We start from the raw sequence: 22,088 nt of genomic DNA on the forward strand, positions 1-22,088 counted from the left end.
TTCCTTACGTGACACTCCGTTGCATTTTCTATCCGGCCAACGTTAACTGCGCTGTGAAAAGACGATTTTGCCCCTGTGGGCCCCACCACCCTTCTCCCTCCTCTCTTCCTCTAGGCCGCCGCGTCCTCCCCCAGGAGACGTGGATGCGGTCGCCGCCGAGGTCTACCTTCTCGGTGCCGCGGAACTTCCAGCGCAGGCGGCGGAAGTGGAGCACGCGATCGCCGTCGACGGAGACGGACATGCCGACCTCGGCCCTGTCTCGCTCCCGCCCCTGGCTGCCCTAGGCGGCGGCGCGCGAGACGAGATCCACCGAGATCTCCTCGCTACTTGCCGTGCACGACGACGCAGGTCCGGTGCCCGCGTCCTCCGCCGTCGCGCATGGACACGTGCTCGCGCGCGCAAGACGAGGACGGGGCCCGGCCCGGGCAGGCGTCGCGCCTTGGTCTTCCTGTAGGCCTCCTCCGCCATGTCCCCCACGACGACCGCCATCTCGCCGTCCACCACGACGGCGACAAAGTACCCCGAGCAGGGCTCCAGGGAGCCGCCCGAGGGCGGGAAGCGCGCGTGGGAGAGGTCCTAGGCCAGGTCCACCACACGGCGGCCCTGCACGCGGAAGCGCTTGGACCCGCGCCGCCGCCACAGCAGCCACGGCCGCACGCGCACGGCCACCGTCGCCTCCTCGTCGTCGCACTCGCACTCGCCGCCGTCGCCGTGGAGGGGACACGGAGCACGGCGCAGAGGCTGAGCCCCAGCGCGGCGCGCGACCAGGAAGCGCTACGGCCTGGAGGAGGAGAGGAGGGAGAAGAGTGGTGGGGCCCACAGGGGCAAAGTCGTCTTTTCACAGCGCAGTTAACGGTGTCCGGATGAAAAATGCAACGGAGTGTCACATAAGGAATGAAAGTTGAACTCGGTGTCAAATAGGGAACGAAAAGTTTTTAAGGGCCAAGAAAGGAACGAGTCATTTGTCTGGTGTCAAATAAGGAATTCTCTCGCATATTTATTATAACTTCCCGTTTCGGTGCGAGTGGGCGACGACCTGTTGAGAGCCGAGCGACGCCCCCATGGCGGCAGCGACCTAGGGTTGGCGACCCCTCCGGTGGCCGGCCGTAGGAGGATCTCAGCCACTCCCCCAATGTTTCCCTCTTACCTGATCGCTCGGGCTGACTACGGGGTTGCCCTGCGTAGCTGCCCGGCCTTGGCTAGAAGGTAGAGGACCAACGGACAAGTGGATCACGTGACGGTGGCTGCATCGGCGTCGTCCAGATGGCAGTGACCAGGCTGCTGCCTTTGAAGGATTTCAGCGAGAAGGAGGTGATGTTTCGATCTGCGGGGAAGATTTTGTTCGTGATTCAGGCGTTCTGTTTAGGAGATTGAAAGCGCATAATAGAAGATGGGGCGGCTCCTTTGAGGAGTGCCGCCATCCCCAATAAGTTGCCTGAGTTGGGACTGTCGCGGACTTAGCAACGCCGCGACAGTGAAGGAGCTTCGCGATCTGACAAAGCAGTTTGCCCCTTCTGTACTTTGTGTTCTGGAGACTCAAGTGCACAAGGCGAGGGTGGAGCAGTTGAAAACCATATTAGGTTTTGATTTTTCGTTTGCCGTGAGCAATACAGGCCGCAGTGGTGGTTTGGTGATTTTCTGGAAGAATAATACAAATTTGCAGATTTTACCGTACTCATAATATCATATAGATGTTATCTTAAAAGAAGGTGATTCTAAGCCTCGGAGATTGACATGTGTGTATGGGGAGGCACGTACCAGTAAGAGGCATAAGACGTGGGATGTTCTGAAATTCAAAAAATCTACATCTCCGCGTCCCTCGGTTTGCATAGGTGATTTTAACGAAGTTTTGGACAGGTCCGAACATGTTGGAGTGCAGGAGCGGAGCAACGCACAGATGGAGGGCTTTAGAGAAGCCATTGATGTGTGTGGCTTGGCGGATCTTGGCTTCGAGGGGAGGAACTGGACATATGAAAGGTGGTTCCTACTGCCGGGTTCGACTAAATAGAGCCTTGGCCATGGCTGACGGGTCAGAGCGCTATCCTCTAGCCGTGGTTCAGCACCTCACGGCGGTTGCATCGGGCCATGATCCGATCATCCTTTCTTGGCGATCGGATGAGCCGAGTGGCAGCAAAAAGACGAGTTTTAAATACGAGGTGATGTGGAAAACCCACGATGATTTTTCGTCGACACTGGCGGAAGCCTGGGACTCTGGGAGGGGGCAGGAACCGACCAGCATGCAAGATCTCCGGTGCAAATTAGGTGAGGTCAGTGGCCACCTGCAGCGCTGGGAGAGGACGACCTTTGGCAGTGTTCGTCGAGAGCTGCGCAAGCTAGCTGCTGAGCAAGAGCGTCCGCAGTCTGATCCATTGCGAGTTGGTCCATCACATGCTGAGTTGAAGATCAAGGAACACATAATGGAATTAAATCACAGAGAGGAGATTATGTGGCGGCAGAGATCAAGGATCATGTGGCTAGCTGAAGGGGACCGAAATGCACGGTTTTTTCACCTTCGTGCAAGCCGCCGAAAAAGAAGAAACAAGATTAGGAAGCTGAAGAAGGCCAATGGTGATTTTACTGAGTCCGAGCAAGAGATGAGAGATGTGACAAGGGAATTCTACAGGAATTTATTTCGCTCGGAGGGAGTGCACAATATGGAAGCTGTCTTAGGTACAGTTCCTGTGAAGGTCATGCCTGAGATGAATGATAAATTGTTGATGCCTTTCACGGAACTGGAGGTGAAGGAGGCGCTTTTTCAGATGTTTCCCACAAAAGCACCGGGACCGGATGGTTCCCGGCACATTTTTTTCCAGCGACACTGGGATCTGTATGGAACACAGCACACGTGACCTCAGCGGTGCTGCATGTCCTGTGTGGGGATGACGACCCGAAGGTGATCAATGATACGATCATTGTGTTAATACCGAAGGTTGAGAACCCAGAGGAGCTGGGTCAGTTTCGACCGATCAGTCTGTGCAATGTGATTTATAAGATTGCCTCCATGGCGGTTGCGAACAGACTGAAGGTGATTTTGCCAGAAATAATTTCCAAGGAACAATCGGCCTTTGTACCTGGCAGACTGATCACGGACAATATAATAACAGCTTATAAATGTTTACATTTTATGAAAAAGAAGCGTGCTAGGGACTTGCGGTGCTGTGCTCTCAAGTTGGATACGAAAGCCTATGATCGTGTAGAATGGCCGTACCTAAGACTCTAAGAGCTATGCTTCGATCGGCACATGTTCGTTTGATCGTTTCTGTGGCTTATAAGCCGGCTGATGTTGTTTTGTTGTGAGAGAAAAACATTGTATTATGGTTGATAAGCATGGCTGATACGATCAAGCGAACAGAGTGTGGGGTTCCATCGGTTGTGGGTTGAGATGATTATGAGGTTGGTTACATCAGTATCATTTTCAATTCAACTCAATGGCTACTTTCTGGAACCGTTTACTCCATCACAGGGGATCAGACAAGGTGACCCGATCTCCCTCTATCTCTTCTTGTTAGCAGCAGAGGGCCTTCCGTGCCTCTTGAAATCAAGAAATCAGTCACAGAGCTCAATGGCATTAAGGTGGCGCCGTCGGCATCGACGGTTAGTCATCTACTCTTTGCAGATGATAGCCTGTTGTTTTTCAAGGCGGATGGGGAGAGTGCTCGGGAGGTGAAGGAGGTGTTAAATATTTATTGTCAAGCTTCAGACCAACAAATAAACATGGAAAAATCGTCATTACATTTTGCGAAGGGGTGCAGCCAGAGCTTGAAGGGAGAAATCAAGAATATCCTTAAAGTGCATACTTAAGCTCTCAAGGAGAAATATTTGGGTATGCCTTCTGATGTGGGTTCAGCTATAAATGGCACTTTCAAATTTCTTAAAGATCGGGTCTGGAGTAGGGTTCAAGGATGGATGGAGCAGTGCTTGTCAACCGGTGGAAAGGAGGTTCTTATCAAATCGGTAGTGCAAGCTATTCCAACCTTCTCTATGTCTTGCTTCAAGCTGCCTCGTGGTTTGTGCCAACATTTAGATGGTTTACTACGTAAATTTTGGTGGGGTTCCAGAGATGGAAAGAGGAAGACCTGTTGGGTGGCGTGGGAAGACATGACAAAGCCAAAATACTTTGGTGGTCTTGGCTTTCGGGATATGGAGATGTTTAACCTGGCACTCTTAGCGAAACAAGCATGGCGATTGCTACATGATGAAAATTCCTTGAGTGCGCGGGTTCTAAAAGCCGTTTACTTCCCGAACACTAGATTCCTAGATGCAGTGATCGACCAATCTCCTTCAAAGATTTGGCGGTCCATTATGGAAGTCAGGGAGGTACTCGAGGGCAGCCTTATAAGGCGGATTGGTACAGGTGAATCAACCAATATTTGGTCGATGGACTAGCTGCCGACGGAAAGGCGGGCCTGGTGCAAGCGATAGAGTCTTACCGCCTGTGACCGGAAGGTCCCAGGTTCGAGTCGTGGTCTCCTCGCATTGCACAGGCGAGGGTAAGGCTTGCCACTAACACCCTTCCCCAGACCTCGCATAGAGCGGGAGCTCTCTGCACTGGGACTAGCTGCCGACGTCGGGTTTGAGGAGGCCAGTGCCTTGCACTCGGCCGAACCCCCTTCAATGGGCTAGCGAACTTATTGATCAAACAACAACAAGCTGGGACCGAGGGAAGCTGCTGGAATTTTTTACGTCGGCTGATGTGGAAGCAATCACAAGTATTCCTCTAAGCACACGGCGTCAAGAGGATTTCTGGGCATGGCATTTCGAGAAACGTGGTTTTTTCTCTGTCCGATCAATATATAGAATGCTTATAAAGCGCAAGTTCCTAGTAGGGAATGCAGGCGCCTCGGACAGACAAGCAGCTGAGAAGGAGTGGTCTACTTTGTGGGGGATCAGGATACCATCTAAAGTGTGTGTGTTCCTATGAAGGCTCGCAAGATGTTCTCTCCCTTCAAAGGATATACTCCATCATAGGAACATGGCAGAGAATAGCGCTTGCCAGATATGTGGAGCGGAGGACTCATGGAGACACTCGTTACTTGAGTGCAACATGGCACGCTGTGTTTGGGCTTTGGAGAAAGAGGAGATCACTGAGCACCTTTCTCAAATTGAGGAACAAGATGCGAAGGGTTGGCTGGCAGTGATGATGAAGTCCTTGCTGTAAGGAAAATGGACCCTTGGCCCATTTACTTTGGATTTTGGTGTTTGATGACCAACACAACCAAATTGGACTAATGAATTTGCAAGTGTTTGTTTTGTAGTCCAATAGGGTGCAAGACGTGACTTGGACGAAGGTGACGTGATGATATGATGATCAACACCTCAAGCAAGACCTTAGAAGCACAAGAAAAGACCCAAGATGTCAAGCAAAGTCCAAGCATGAAGATAGGAACCAAGCCGTGCGCAAGATCGCGAAGAAACGAGCTCGTAGAAGCGACTGGACGCTGGACCGGACGCTGGAAGCACGACCAGACGCTGGACCGGTGGCTCGGCAGACAGGCGACCGGACGCAAGGACCGGACGCTGGCGGCAACCGACCGGACGCAGAAACACAGTGTCCGATCGAGTACAGAGAGGTTCTAGGCGCGCGAAACTACGACCGGACGCGTCCGATGGCAGGCGACCGGACGCTGTCAGCGTCCGATCGGTAGTTCACGGCTGCAACGGTCGGGACGACCGGACGCGTCCGGTCAGGACGATCTCAGTGTCCGGTCAGTAGCAGAATTGCGGGAGTTCGACCCCAACGGCTACTTTCTCAGTGGGGCTTATAAATACAACCCCCAACCGGCCATTTGAGGTGTGTGGAGCTGAGGAAACATACCAAGGGTGTTGATACACCATTTTAGTGATCTCCACTTGCATAGTGCTTAGTGTTTCATCAGGTGATTAGCGTAGGTGCTTTGCGAAGTGCTTAGGTTGATTAGACCACCGCTTATGTGCTTGCTCTAGGTGTATGCCTAGTGTTTAGTGAGGTTTGCATACCTCTTGCCACCCCATGCTTGTGAGCACAAGAGTTGTACATCGGAGGGGCTTGAAGTCTTGCGAGATCGCACCAACCGCGTTTGTGGTGCGGCCGCCACCGTGTACCGAAGGGAACAAGGCCCGCGGCGTTTCGGCCGGAAGCTTGATAGTGAAGACGGCGGGGAGCATCCGGGAGAGGCTTGCCGGAAGGCACATCGGAGACCCACTTGCGTGTGGGGAAGGCCCGAGGCTATCCACGGAGTTACCCGACCGGGAGCTTGGCCCTTGCGAGGGATTCCTTGCGAGGGGCTCCAACGAGGACTAGGGGGAAGCTTGCGCGCTTCTCGATACCTCGGTAAAAATACCGGAGTCATCGACGGGAGTTTGCATATCTCTACCTTGCTCTTTAAGCTTCCGCATTTACATTGATCATTTTATTATCATTTGCGGTAGAGATAGCAACACACTAGCAAAACCGTAGTTGCACATCTAGATAGATTATCTTTTGCATAGGTTTTGCTAGAGGTAGAAAAAAAGGCCATAGCTTGGAGTTAGAATTTTAAGTTGCCTAATTCACCCCCCCCTCTTAGGTGTCCACGTGTCCTACAAGTGGTATCAGAGCCGGTTGGCTCATATTTGGACCTTTGGCTTAACCGCCGTTGAGCCGACGCTAATTAGAGTGGTTGGGATAGATACCGCTAGGCCTCCACAATTTGATGGCACTAACTTCTTCTATTATAAGGCTAGAATGGCTTGCCATCTTGAGGCGGTTGATTTAGGTGTATGGAGAGTCATTCGCGATGGGATGAAATCCATTAAGAATCCCGAAAAACCCACGAAGAGTGATGAAAAAGAATTGCATTTTAATGCTAGAGCTAAAAATTGCTTGTTTGAATCTTTTAGCATGGATGTTTTTAACCAAGTATTTACTTTAAATACGGCACATGAAATTTGGTTAAAACTCCAAGAGCTCCATGACGGCACAAGTAATGTCCGTGAGCAAAAACATTGTCTAGCTAAGCAAAATTATGATTCCTTTACAATGAATGAAGATGAGCTTGTTCGTGATATGTATTCTCGATTGAATCTAATTATCAATGAGCTCCACTCTATAGGATTATTAAAGCTAGATGATGCGGACATCGTGAGGAAGATCATCTCCGTGCTACCACAAAAGAAATATTCAAGCATCATCACCATCCTTCACAATATGGAGGACTTGAGCACCATGACCCCGGGCATTGTCATTGGCAAGATAGTGGCATTTGAAATGTCACGCAAGATGGGTCAAGAGGAAGCCTCTTCATCGAGCAAAGGCAAAGCTCTCACATGTAGCGAGAAAAAGAAGATGAAGGGCAAGAAAGTTGAGACAAGCTCAAGCTCAAGTTCCTCAAGTGAAGATGAAGATGAGGATGATGATGATGAAGAAGAAGAATCAAGTGATGATCAATCTTCCTCCTCCACCTCCGACCTTGATGAAGAATCAATCAAACTTATCAACAAGGTGGAGAAGATGATCCAAAAGCTCAATGTCAAGGGTGTGCCCATCCAAATCCAAGACCTCGTTTTCACCAATCAAAGAAACGAGCAAAGAAAGAGAGGATGCTATGGATGTGGCGAGGTGGGGCACTTTGTGGAAGTTTGTCCAAACAAGCCCACACCCAAGACAAAGAAGAAGGCGTGCAAGAACAAAGCCCTTACATCAATAAGGTCATGGGATGATTCTTCAAGTGAAGAAGACCATCACAAGAGGCGAGGGCGCAAGCACTCATCATCAAGCTCTTCTCGTGTGTGCCTTATGGCACGAGGTAACGAAAGCTCATCCTCTAGTGAGAGTGATAGTGATGATGATTTGCCTTCTTATAATACAATTGTGCAACAAAATCTTAAATATGCTAAAGTTTGCACTAGTCAACAAAAGAAGCTCAAAATTTTAAAAGAAGAGCTAGGTAGTTCACAAGAAGCATACAAGAATTTACTTGAACAATATGAAAACTTTGCAAATCTCAATGTTGAACTATCTACTAAAATTGAGCAACTTGAGGCTAGTGCAACAACGAGTGCATGCACAATCAATGATAAGCAACTTGAAAAGAAAAATGAAAAATTAAAAGAAAAGTTAGCTAGCTCACAAAATGATTATCAAAGTTTGCTTGCTAAAATGGAAATCATGTGCAAGCATTGTGATGAGCTAACAAATAAAGTTGCTAATCTTGAGGCCGTCAAAAATACCCCCACCAAGGCATCTAAAAGAAATGACATAATTAAAAAGGATGCATCTACTTCTTGCAATGATTTATTTTTAGACTCACCCTTGTGCAACCAAGCTTGTGTTGAGAAAGTGATTGTAGATACATGCACACAAGAGGTTGTAAAGGAGAATGAGAAACTCAAGCAAGAAGTAGTTCGCCTCACCAAGGACTTGACTCAAGTGAAAGGCAAGGCAAAGCAAACCCAACTTCATCAAGATAACACCGTCAAGGGAGTGAAGAAGCTTGATGAAGGACAAACCGTGGTTTGCTACGTGTGCCACAAGGAAGGTCACAAGTCCTATGAGTGCAAGGTGAAGAATGGGAGAGGAGAAAAGAAGAAAGAGAAAAAGCAAACAAGCAAGCTCTCCAACACCTACACCAACAAGGTGGACAAGAAAGCCTCCACACCTTATCTCTTGAAGAAGAAGAAAAATGACAAGGTGGTGGCCATCAAGGTGAACAAGCAAGCCAACAATGGGGTCAAATGCTTTTGGGTGCCAAAGGAAATCATTTCCAACATGAAAAGCACCAAGAAGGTTTGGATCCCGAGAGGGAAGTGAGAAGTCCAATGGACTTCGGGGAATTTGGAGACTTGGCAAAGTATGGGTGCATTTTATGGGGTGCATCATGTTGGACAAAGTTATTGCCAAGTGGGTTAGTGAATACTATGGACCCAAATTCCCCTTCCCATGTCAGGTAACTAGATTCAATTTATTTCAATTGGTATTAGATTTAAAATTTTCCTACAATTGGTATCTTTTAGCATCTAGTTACTCTTCATGCCTATGTTTGCATTTGAATTCTTATATCTTTTGTCATGCATACACTAGGTATATCATATGGTAGGCGTGCTCAGTTTCATTCTTAACCCTTGGAGCAAACCTACATGGTTCACAATTGTTTAAGAGCACGGCACATAGCTTGTTTTACTATTGTTCATCTAATATGTGCCAAAGTCCAAATTGTAGATAATCTCTCCCGAATAACTATTTTGAAAATGATTCTCACATTCATGAGATGTCATCTTTCAAGTGGTATTTTTTATTCCAAAATCAATGTGCATGATTTCTACAAAGTATTCTACATTTGTGTGCACATATTTAGGGGGAGTAATTCTACAACTTGGATGCTTTGAGACTAACACTTTTACAAATGGTATCAATCTTTCAAACCTATCACATGTGTAGTAGTCTCATTGTAAGGAAATTGGAGTCCCTGGAGTTAAGCATCATTCTTCAATTGGCATCATCATGTTGATTTCATTTCATATTTATATGCTTTCTCCATACATTATATAGATTAAACTCTCTTGTGCAACAAATTGCTAATTATGCATATGCTTTGCTTTCTACCATATGTATGCATATATTTAGGGGGAGCTTAGTCTATATAATGCGAGAGTCAAATTTTGTGATCCATTTCACTCTATACATAAAGGATCATGAAATTTGACCCTCCCTTGTGCTACTAATGTCTTCCTTTTCGGTGTTTGATGCCAAAGGGGGAGAATTTGGAGGACCAAAGGCAAGCATTAAGTTAATGTTTACAAATGGTAATGGTCCAAGAAAGGGAGGATAGTGGATTATGGATTAGTTTAAGTAATGGGGAGAATTTATAAGAAGCAAAACTTTAATCCATAATGCCACAAGGGGACATTTGCAAGGGCAAGCTAGGTCTTCAATTGGTATCATAGTTTTTCATGTAGTATCTCTTAGCATCATAAACTTGCCCTTTGCATTGCATCCTAGCAAGTAGGTAGTTGTTAAAGTTAAAATTTTTATTATTTACTTGTTTTGGTCGTGTTGGCATCAATCACCAAAAAGGGGGAGATTGTAAGGAAAATGGACCCTTGGCCCATTTACTTTGGATTTTGGTGTTTGATGACCAACACAACCAAATTGGACTAATGATTTTGCAAGTGTTTGTTTTGTAGTCCAATAGGGTGCAAGACGTGACTTGGACGAAGGTGACGTGATGATATGATGATCAACACCTCAAGCAAGACCTTAGAAGCACAAGAAAAGACCCAAGATGTCAAGCAAAGTCCAAGCATGAAGATAGGAACCAAGCCGTGCGCAAGATCGCGAAGAAACGAGCTCGCAGAGGCGACCGGACGCTGGACCGGACGCTGGAAGCGCGACCGGACGCTGGACCGGTGGCTCGGCAGACAGGCGACCGGACGCAAGGACCGGACGCTGGCGGCAACCGACCGGACGCAGAAACACAGTGTCCGATCGAGTACAAAGAGGTTCTAGGCGCGCGAAACTACGACCGGACGCGTCCGATGGCAGGCGACCGGATGCTGTCAGCGTCCGATCGGTAGTTCGCGGCTGCAACGGTCGGGACGACCGGACGCGTCCGGTCAGGACGATCTCAGCGTCCGGTCAGTAGCAGAATTGCGGGAGTTCGACCCCAACGGCTACTTTCTTAGTGGGGCTTATAAATACAATCCCCAACCAGCCATTTGAGGTGTGTGGAGCTGAGGAAACATACCAAGGGTGTTGATACACCATTTTAGTGATCTCCACTTGCATAGTGCTTAGTGTTTCATCAGGTGATTAGCGTAGGTGCTTTGCGAAGTGCTTAGGTTGATTAGACCACCGCTTATGCGCTTGCTCTAGGTGTATGCCTAGTGTTTAGTGAGGTTTGCATACCTCTTGCCACCCCATGCTTGCGAGCACAAGAGTTGTACATTGGAGGGGCTTGAAGTCTTGCGAGATCGCACCAACCGCGTTTGTGGTGCGGCCGCCACCGTGTACCGAAGGGAACAAGGCCCGCGGCGTTTCGGCCGGAAGCTTGATAGTGAAGATGGCGGGGAGCATCCGGGAGAGGCTTGCCGGAAGGCACATCGGAGACCCACTTGCGTGTGGGGAAGGCCCGAGGCTATCCACGGAGTTACCCGACCGGGAGCTTGGCCCTTGCGAGGGATTCCTTGCGAGGGGCTCCAACGAGGACTAGGGGGAAGCTTGCGCGCTTCTCGATACCTCGGTAAAAATACCGGAGTCATCGACGGGAGTTTGCATATCTCTACCTTGCTCTTTAAGCTTCCGCATTTACATTGATCATTTTATTATCATTTGCGGTAGAGATAGCAACACACTAGCAAAACCGTAGTTGCACATCTAGATAGATTATCTTTTGCATAGGTTTTGCTAGAGGTAGAAAAAGAGGCCATAGCTTGGAGTTAGAATTTTAAGTTGCCTAATTCACCCCCCCCCCTCTTAGGCGTCCACGTGTCCTACACTTGCGACATGAGGAACTAGTCCGGGTGACTGTTACCTTGTGGGCAATTTGGTATGCAAGGAGGAAAGCAGTTCATGAAAATATCTATCAAAGCCCGCTCTCGACGCACCAGTTTGTTTCTAATTTTGTGGCAAACCTTGAGCTCGTGAAGCCTCAAGGGAGGCCGTGGCCTGAAGCACATGGAAGCCCAGTTCGGTGGATCCCACCACCGATCGGCTTGATGAAGATCAATGTTGACGCTGCTTTGGCTCAAAATTCGAGAGTCATCGCGGCAGCAGCGGTCGCAAGAGACGCTGTGGGAAAGTTCCAGGGTGCCTCGGCTGTGGTGATGGAGGGCCTTTTGGAGCCTAACATGGTGGAAATAATTGCTTGCAAAAAGGGCCTAGCGCTTGCTAGGGATCTGGTCCTCTGAGATTTTAGACTATCGTGTGACAATGCAGAAGTTATCAAGAGCATCCGAGAAGGTACCATGGGCTCTTATGGACATATTGTTTAGGAAATTAGAGCTAGATCACGTGATTTCAATTTCGTTGATTTCGTTCATGAAGGAAGGCAATCAAATTTTGATGCCCATGTCTTAGTGAAAGCATCTAGGCCCCTAGTTAGGTTTCGGTGATTAATGACAATACGTGATTACTATGACTAACGTGTGTTTTGCAGAGGCAATTAAGTTAGGTCATGGTAATGGCAATTGATTAGGCAATCATGGTTGTCATGCCCCTACGATGGAATCATCTTGGTTTTGAAATGATGGACAACAAGGTTAAGGATGGACTAGTTCTAAGTGTTGTTTGGTGTTGAAGAGACACTTAGAGTAGTTTAGGACTTTGTTTTTCCTTTGGCCATACTATTAAGGGGGGTATGGATGGGTAGCTTGACCTAGGTGAGTCTAGTGGGTTAGGTGTGGTGCATACTTGTCAAATCTAGCACTAGGTAGCTCCTAAGTAGCCCTAAGATCAATTGGAGTAAACTTCATTCACATATAATTGCGAGTAGGAAGTGAATGGAGGGTCAAATGTTGACCAAACGCTGGTTCTGGTGTGACCGGATGCTGGTGCAGAGTCCGGTCAGTTCATTTGATCAAGGTGAAGTCGTCTGGATGCGACCGGACGCTGAGTGAAATGTGACCGGACGCTGGGTGCTAGAGTCCGATCAACTCCAGTAAGGTTCCAGAGAGGGAGAATCCTGATCGAACGCGTCCGGTCAGTGCTGACCAGACGCTGGTCAGGTTTTGGCTACTGATCAGACGCTGAGCAGCAAAGTGACTGGACATTGGGTGCCAGAATCTGGTCAACATCAGTAAGGTTCTAGAGGGTAGTTTTTGTGACTGGACGCATCCGATCAGTGCTGACCGGACGCTGGTCAGTGTCCGGTCACAACTTAACTGCTCGGTGGTGGGGAGAACTGACCAGAGCATCCGGTCACCCCACAGTGGCATATAACGGTTTGTTTTGAATGAGGGGTTATAAATACTTCCTCTATTCACTTAAGGGATAACTTTTGCTCATTTCAACAACTAAGAAACACCCTTGAGAGTGCTAAAAAGAGCAAGGTCCTAGTGAGGTGATTGAGATTTGAGAATCCAAGAGAGATGCCTCATTAGTGAAAGCAAGAGTAGCAAAGTGTGCATCCACCCTTCTCATTAGGCTTGTCGTGGTCAAGTGAGAGTTCGTGCTTGTTACTCTTGGTGATCGCCATCATCTAGATGGCTTAGTGGTGATTGGGAGCTTGGTGATCATCCGGCAGAGCTTGTGGATGACCCAACTCAAGTTGTGAGCGGTTGTGGGTGATTCACCACGACAGAGTGTCGAAAAATCAACCCGTAGAGAGCACTTGATCCTTGCGTGGATCAAGGGGGAGCTATACCCTTGCGCGGGTGCTCCAACGAGGACTAGTGGGGAGTGGCGACTCTCCGATACCTCGACAAAACATCGCCGCGTTCCTCGCCCTCTCTTTACTTTGAGCATTTACTTTGAGCAATTCAATTCTTGTCTTTACATTCATAGAATTGCCATGCTAGAGTAGGATTGGAACTTAGGGTGCAAAACTTTTGTGCGGTAGAACATTAGAAACACTTTCTAGGCACAAGGGGTGAAGTGGGCTAAGTGTATGATTTATTTATTGCAAAGATTTTTAGAATTAGCCCAATTCACCCCCCTCTTGGGCATCTTGATCCTTTCAATTGGTATCAAAGCCTCGTGCTCACGTATTTAGGCTTAACCACCTAGAGAAAGATGTCTCACGGGGATGGTCCTCCTCCTATCTTTGAGGGAGATGATTTTCCTTATTGAAAAATCCACATGGAGGCGTAATTAGAAGCTCTAGATGTTGGAATACTTAGAGCCACCTCATAAGGATTCCCAAAACCTCAGGATCCCATGCACCTTCAAGGCGATGAAGTGAACTACGAAAAGTGGAATGCAAAGGCTAGAAACACTATCTTTAGAGGCCTTTGCAAAGATGTGTTTAATCGGGTGAGGAACCCCAAGGACGCTCATACACTATGGTCGGACATTTGTGCGCTCCATGAGGGAACTAAGAGCGAGCGTGAGGAACGATATCATCTCGTAATGAAAAAGCTTAATTCTTTTGAAATGCTTCCTAAAGATAGTGCTAATGAAATATACTCACGCTTGAATGTTCTTGTAGAGGAAGTCAATGGGCTTGGACTCACTCAAATGCAACCATCCGATGTTGTAAGAAAAATCTTGAGTGTCCTCCCCATTGATAAATATGGGCATATTGTGACCGTGCTTTATCAAGGTGATCTTTCTACCGCTACACCGACTCAAATATTGGGAAAGATCAATGCTCATGAGATGTACATGCACATCACACCATAAGATGGCTCATCCTCTACCAAGAAGAAAGACAAAGACTTAGCATTCAAGGCTAGCCAAGAGAAGGGCAATGCAAGAATTGAGTATGAGAGCTCAAGTGATGATGAAGTTGATGATGCAAGTCTTGCTCTCATGGTGAGAAAAACCACCAAGATGCTAAAGAAGCTCAACAAGAATGGCATCAAGTTTGATGGCAAGAAAAAGAAGTTCTTCACTAGTACAAGAAGGAAGCCAATCTCCGAGATGGATTGCTACAATTATAGAGAACTTAATCATCTAGCTCATCAATGCACCAAGCTCGAGAAAGACAAGTACAAGAAAAAGTACAAGGGCAAGAAAGATGACTCAAGTGATGAAGATAATGATGAGAAGAAGAAAAACAAGCCATACAAGAAGAAGGATAGCAAGAAGAAGGACTTCCACAAGAAGAAGAAAAATGGGAAGGCATACATCATCGGTGATTGGCTCACGGACATTGATTCATCTAGTTGCTCATCCGATGATAATAGTGACAACGAGAAGGTGGCCGCCATTGTGATTGACTCTTCATCATCTTCACCGACACCACCGCCATCATCCTCTACACACCTATGCCTTATGGCCAAGGGTGAACGAAAGGTATCAAATGATGATGATAGTAGTGGTGATGATCATGCTAACAATGATGATAGTGATAGTGATAGTGATAGCAATGATGATGAATTTGAATCACCTTCATATGATGATCTTGTTAAATTGCTAAATCAATACACTAAGATTATTAGAAAGTCAAGAGCTAAGAATGAAAAGCTTGAAATTAAGAATGACTCTCTTTTAGCTAAGTGTGATATAGCGGAAAAGGCTAGTGTTGAGCTTAGAGGAGCAAATGATGCTATGTCATCCAAACTCAAGGAGCTTAAATCTTCTAAGAAAGAGCTTAAAGAAAAACATGATAAACTCGAGAGTATGCATAATGAGCTCATCACTAGCCACAATATGCTAAAAGAAGAATATGCAACTCTCAAGATCAATCATGATAATCTTGTTATTGCTCAAGAATTTTTATCCAATGAGCCACATGATGCTACTAACGATGTTGTTAAGATTGATATAGCTACATCATGTGATGATTTAATTGTTGAGAGCACTGAGCAAGGATCTAGTAGCAAAGGCAAGCAAGTGGTTGAAACCGACAACTATGATGAGTATGTCAAGCTCAAGCATGATAATGAAAAGCTCAAGAAAGATCTTGAAGAGCTCAAAACCACCAACACTATATTATTAGAAACTCTTGATCATGATGGTGATTTGATTCTTGAGAATGAGAAGCTCAAAGAAGAGAACAAGAGACTCAAGGAAGAGAAAAATGATGATACACTCAAAGAAAAGAACAAGAAGCTCAAGTTAGAAAAAGAACATCTCAAGATTGGATTGAACAAGTTTACAAGAGGCAAGCATCTTCAAAGTGAGTTGCTAATAAACACCATCATGAAGATGGATAGAAGTGGCATTGGGTACTTGGTAAACCAAGAGAAGAAGGCTCAAGCTCAACAACAACAACACAAGTCAAAGCCAAAGCCAAAGAGGTGTTTTGAGTGTGGACAAGAAGGTCACTTTGCCTATGAGTATCAAACTCCGCCACCACAACCCTTGCCCAAGCATGCTAGACCCTTTGCTTTCAATGCTCATTACATGCTTAGAAAGGACTCTAGTGGAAAGATGAAAGTTATATTCTTAGGACCTTCCAACAAGAATAGGCCTAAGCAAATTTGGGTAGCAAAGTCACTTGTTGAGAAAGTGAAGAGCCCTCAACAAGTTTAGGTTCCTAAACAAGCTTGATCTCTTGTGTGTAGGTGAACTACAAGACCGGTGGAAGTCATTGGGTAATTGATAGTGGTTGCACACAACATATGACCGGTGATCCTCGTATGTTCACCTCCCTAGATGAAGAAGTAGATGGACAAGAAAGAATCACATTTGAAGATAATTCAAAGGGCAAAGTTAAAGGATTGGGCAAAGTGGCAATATCAAATGATCATTTAATCTCAAATATGCTATATGTTGCTTCATTGAGCTTCAACTTGCTATCCGTTGGACAATTGTGTGATCTTAGCTTTCAATGTCTATTTACCGAGAAGGAAGTGGTTGTATCCAAGAAAGATGATGATCAAGTGATATTCAAGGGATTTAGATACAACAACCTATATCTAGTGGACTTTACCTCCGAATATGCTAACTTGAAGACATGCCTATTCACCAAAACAATACTTGGGTGGCTATGACATAGAAGGCCTGCTCATGTTGGGATGATCTCACTCAAGAAGCTAATGAAGAATAAATTAGTGAGAGGGTTGAAGGATGTGAAGTTTGAGAAGGACAAGCTTTGTAGTGCATGTCAAGCCGGCAAACAAGTTGCTAACACTCATCCTACAAAAGCTTTCATGTCAACCATAAGAGTGCTAGAGCTCCTTCATATGGACTTATTTGGACCAACAACATATAAGAGTTTGAGAGGAAATCTTTGTTGTCTTGTTATTGTTGATGATTACTGTAGATACACATAGGTATTCTTCCTTCATGACAAATCCGAAGTGGCATCATGTTTCAAGAAATTTGCTAAGAGAGCACAAAATGAGTTTGAGATGAAGCTCAAGAAGATTAGAAGTGACAATGGGAAAGAATTTGACAACACAAATATTAAAGCCTATTGTGATGAAGTTGGGATCAAGCATGAGGTCTCCACAACATATACTCCTCAATAAAATGGTATAATTGAGAGAAAGAACCGGACATTAATCACACTAGCAAGAACAATACTTGATGAGTACAACACACCCGAAGCTCTATGGGCGAAAGCTATCAACACCGCATGTTATGCATCCAACCGCCTATTTCTTCAAAAGTTTCTTGGCAAGACACCTTATGAGTTGCTCAATGGAAAGAAGCCAGACGTCTCATTCTTTAGGGTGTTTGGTTATAAATGCTACATCTACAAGAAGCGGCAACACCTAGGGAAGTTTCAAAGATGTTGTGATATTGGTTTTCTTGTTGGTTACTCATCAAAGTCCAAAGCATATAGAGTATTTAATCATGCCACTGGCTTGGTTGAAGAAACATATGATGTAGAATTTAATGAATCTAACGGCTCCCAAGGAGCACATGATAATCTTGATGATGTAGGTGATGAACCATTGAGGGAGGCCATGAAGAATATTCCAGTTGGAGACATCAAGCCACAAGATGATGAAGATGATGTACAAGTGATTAATCCACCTTCTTCATCAAATGTGCCACAAGATGGTGATAAAGATGAGAGAGTAGAAAATAAAGATACTCATGTCTCCCATGAGGAAATGGTGACACAAGCACAAGATGTTGATGCTCCACAACCTCCCCCTCAAGTGGTTGATAGAAGAAATTCACCTCTACTACAAGCTCATCCACAAGATCTCATCATAGGGAGTCCATCAAAGGGTGTAATGACTCGATCTCAAAAACTTGCTTCGTTTATTGAACATCACTCTTTTGTCTCTTGCTTTGATCCTACTAAGGTAGAAGAAGCTCTTCAAGATCCGGATTGGATAAACACCATGCATGAATAATTAAACAACTTCACTCGCAATGAAGTTTGGACTCTTGAAGAGCGACCACAAGGTGTAAGAGTCATTAGAACAAAGTGGGTGTTTCGCAACAAGCAAGATGATCAAGGCATTGTTATGAGGAATAAGGCAAGACTAGTTGCAAAAGGGTTCTCTCAAGTTGAAGGGTTGGATTTTGGAGAGACCTTTGCACCGGTTGCAAGACTAGAAGCCATTCGTATCCTCCTTGCATATGCATCACATCATGAAATGAAACTTTATCAAATGGATGTGAAAAATACATTTTTAAATGGCTTTATAAATGAACTAGTCTATATTGATCAACCTCCTAGGTTTAAAGACCCTAGATATCCTAATCATGTTTATAGGTTGTCCAAGGTGCTATATGGGCTTAAGCAAGCTCCAAGAGCTTGGTATAAACGTCTTCGGGATTTCCTTATTGAGAAGGGCTTCGCCATTGGGAAGGTCAACACCACACTGTTCACCAAGAAGCTTGATGGATATATCTTTATTTGTCAAGTATATGTTGATGATATCATCTTTGGATCATCAAATGAAGATTCTTGCAAAGAGTTTGGTGAATTAATGTCGAAGGAGTTTGAGATGTCAATGATTGGAGAGCTTACATTCTTTCTTGGTTTCCAAGTCAAGCAAATGAGAGAAGGGATTTTCATCTCTCAAGAAAAGTATACCAAGGATCTTCTCAAGAGGTTCAATATGGATGAATGTAAGCCAATCAAGACACATATGCTATCTAATGGACATCTCAACCTAGATGAGGGAGGTAAAACGGTTGATCAAACTCTCTACCGCTTTATGATTGGTAGCTTGTTATATTTAACCGCATCTAGGTCCAACATCATGTTTAGTGTGTGTATATGTGCTAGATTTCAAACTAATCCTAAGGAAGCTCATTTGATTGCCGTTAAAAGAATCCTTAGGTATCTTAAGTACACACCAAGCATTGGCCTTTGGTATCTCAAATAAGCTATATTTGAATTAGTTGGCTATTCCGATTTAGATTATGCCGGTTGCAAAGTTGATAGAAAAAGCATATCCGGAGGGTGCCATTTGCTTGGTAGATCACTTGTGTCTTGGTCCTCCAAGAAGCAAAATAGTGTAGCTTTGTCTACCGCCGAAGCGGAATACATTGCCGTGGGTGCTTGTTGTGCACAAATACTTTACACGAAGCAAACTTTGCTCAACTATGGTGTAATTCTAGAAAAGATAACACTTTTGTGTGACAATAAAAGTACGGTAAAGCTTGCTAATAATCTGGTTCAACACTCTCGCACCAAAGCACATAGATATCCGTCATCACTTTCTTAGAGATGATGTTGCTAAGAATGATATTTCACTAGAAGGTATAATGTGCTTGATTTTAGCAACTTCTCTAGAAATTGAGCTTGTGTTGCCCCTTGCATTGCATTATAACATACAACATGTTTAACTTTTGGTAATGAATTTAGGGCTTGTCTAACATGGTTAAGATAACCGCCGAAAAGCGTGTCAAGAAGCTTAACCTTGGATCAAACTTGACAAGCAACTAGAATTACTTTCAAGTATTGCATTGCATGAATGTTGTTTTGTTCTTTCTCTTCAATCACCCTTTTATTGCCTATTTTCTTAAAAAAGAATTATAGCCTAAGGCAAAATATTTTGAAAAATTTGTTGGTTTGAGAGAGGTCACTCACATCAGTCCCAATTCATGTTTATTTGGGTCTTATTAAAGTTGGGACTTGATTGGGAACAGGCAGCACGAAGGAACTTTGAAGATCTGATGAAAAAGAGTGACCGGACGCTGCACCGGACTCTGATGTCCAGCGTTCGGTCAGTTCACAGTAGGTGAACCGTGCTGCGAAGGTGTGACCGTACGCTGGAACAATGTTCTACCTACGTTCGGTCAGATGGCGTTTCTGTGTCTGGTCAAGCGAAGAAGATGAAGTCAGGATCGATCGGACTCTAGCTGCGTCCGATCAGTTGGGATCGGACGTGTCCGGTCATGACTTGAGAGGATTTGGACCTCTCTGGAGTCGACCGAACTCTGGGTGGCGGTGTCCGATCGTTGCCACCGGAGCATCCGTTCAGTAGAAATCGTGTGAGTTCCAAACTCTTCTCTGTTTCCTTTTCTGTCACGTCTATGGGCCACCATATAACGCCACGCCGGGCTTGACCTAAGGCCGCATCCACCGCGAATCCACCGACATCGCCGCGTAGAATCCCTAGCTGCGCCTCCACTGCTCATCTCGCATCCTGCACCCACATTGCGCCGCCGTGTCCGCGTGAGCCCATGCCAGTTGCCCGCGACGCCTGCTCCCATGCCGTCTGCCCGCTGCTGCACCGCACTATGCCACCGCTCCTATGTCGCCCGCAACAATCCAGCACCGCCGCCTGCGCCTCCCCTGCCACTGATCCGCGCCATCAAGCCCTAACACCATCGCACCACGCCAGCCTCCATCGAGCCCACAGCTTTGCTCACCCACCGTATTGCGTCGCTAGAACCCTAACCCTAGGGATTTTCCTGGTGGTGCCCTCGTGTTCCATTTCTCTACTCTTCGGATCGCCGGTTCGTCAGGTAGCAAGCCCTCGATTCTAATTTCGTACCTATTGCTTGCTTCTTAGGGTTTCGTATCTCTAGATGTATATTGAAATTATTCATATATCCGATCTATTCTAATGTGCAGCGAGTCGGTGTTTCCAAGGTCACTTCGGCAGTTGTTAGTCAGCTCAGGGCTAAGCTCATGAGTATGGATCGAGGCCAAGCCTCGAAAGTGTCAGTGACAGTTATTTCTTGTCCAAGGCAGTAGATCATTCCAGATGGCACGTGTCAAGAACACCGAAGGTGGTCCAGGTGATGAGGATCCGAGGCCTCCGTCTCGCTTGCCTACTAATGTGAAAGGCAAGGTGACAAGAAGCTCATGTCGAAGAAGCAAAAGTATGCAGATGCTGATACAACAAGAGCAGCAGCAGTGGCAGCCGTCGCAGAGCATGTAGAGAGAGGAGGTGCTAGAAGTGGAGTCTAGATTGCAGATCAGCTTTCACCAGCACAAAGTGCGGCTATTGAACAAGTTGAGCGTCGTCATGGTAGTCCAGCTGTGACTGTCATGCTTGAGGGGCATCATGTTGCTTTGGAGGAGACTCAGCCTCAGGGGGAGTCATAGCAGCAGACACAGCCACCAGTGCAGTTAGAGGGTGCTGAGCAGACTCAGGAGGGAGAGCAGATAGAGGAGATAGATCAGGCATCTTAGCCATAGCTTCACCGCTCTAGTCGTACCCATACCCAGGTGACACCGAGGCCAGAGACACAGAGGAGGGGTTCTCGTCCACCTCCTAGACCACAGGGTCCGCCTCCAGTGACTCATCTGGATTTGAGGGCTGCCACGACCAAGCAGGTGCAGTAGCTCAGATTTGTGTAGTTTGAGTGGTTCCTGTCTAGGAGGGATGATCGTGCTTCTGAGGGTTTCTATACACCACTGCAGGAGGATTTTTATAATACATATCTTAACAGTGGGGTTGCTTTCAGGTCTTAGAGGGTTTGCTCCATTGAGTCCATTGTAGCAATAGTAGGAGAGCAGATTCACCCTTACCTATCTTACTTACCAGGGCTGACAGACTTACTCAGATAGACAGGCATAAATGTTCCATCATGGGTTCGTGAGTTCTATGCTACACTTTGGATTGACCCACAGCACAGATTTATACATTTTGCATTTAGAGGCAGAGACTACAGGTTGATGAGCTTCAGGGTCAGAGAGATACTCAGGCTTCAAGAGCAACTCATCCAGCTACATGAGGTTTGCTATGGTCAGACAGCGCCTCCTAGACGCCCTCACGGTGGTCTTGTGCCCCCTACAGATCTGGTCCACCATTGCTTTACAGAGCCATTCGGCGAGGGGTCGAGCAGGACACCCAGGGCCCTCACTCCTACAGCTAGACTACTTGATGCTATCATAAGGAGGACCCTGCTTCTAAGGATGGGATATCGCGAGGGCTTGACTCGCATTCAGTTATGGCTACTGAACTCTCTGATGCAGTAGACTGTGTTTGATATTTGGGATCTTATACTATTAGAGATGGAGGATATCCTTATAGAGGGGTTTAGGGGTCATGTCAGCTGCCTTATGCACACTGGATTACCTTTCTAATTCATAGGGCAGTTATAATGAGACCTTTGGTAGAGTATTCTGGTGCTACTACCGAGTTCCCTGCATATAACATGA

The 22,088-nt window shown here is 46.2% G+C and overlaps 1 pseudogene; it reads right to left on the reverse strand.

Annotated features, from left to right (window-relative positions):
- Positions 1 to 28: 28 nt before the first annotated feature.
- LOC136496261 (uncharacterized) lies at positions 29 to 1,063 on the reverse strand (annotated as a pseudogene).
- Positions 1,064 to 22,088: the final 21,025 nt, after the last annotated feature.

The sequence above is a fragment of the Miscanthus floridulus genome, chromosome 12 (assembly GCF_019320115.1).
Source record: "Miscanthus floridulus cultivar M001 chromosome 12, ASM1932011v1, whole genome shotgun sequence".
Classification (NCBI taxonomy): Eukaryota; Viridiplantae; Streptophyta; class Magnoliopsida; order Poales; family Poaceae; genus Miscanthus; species Miscanthus floridulus.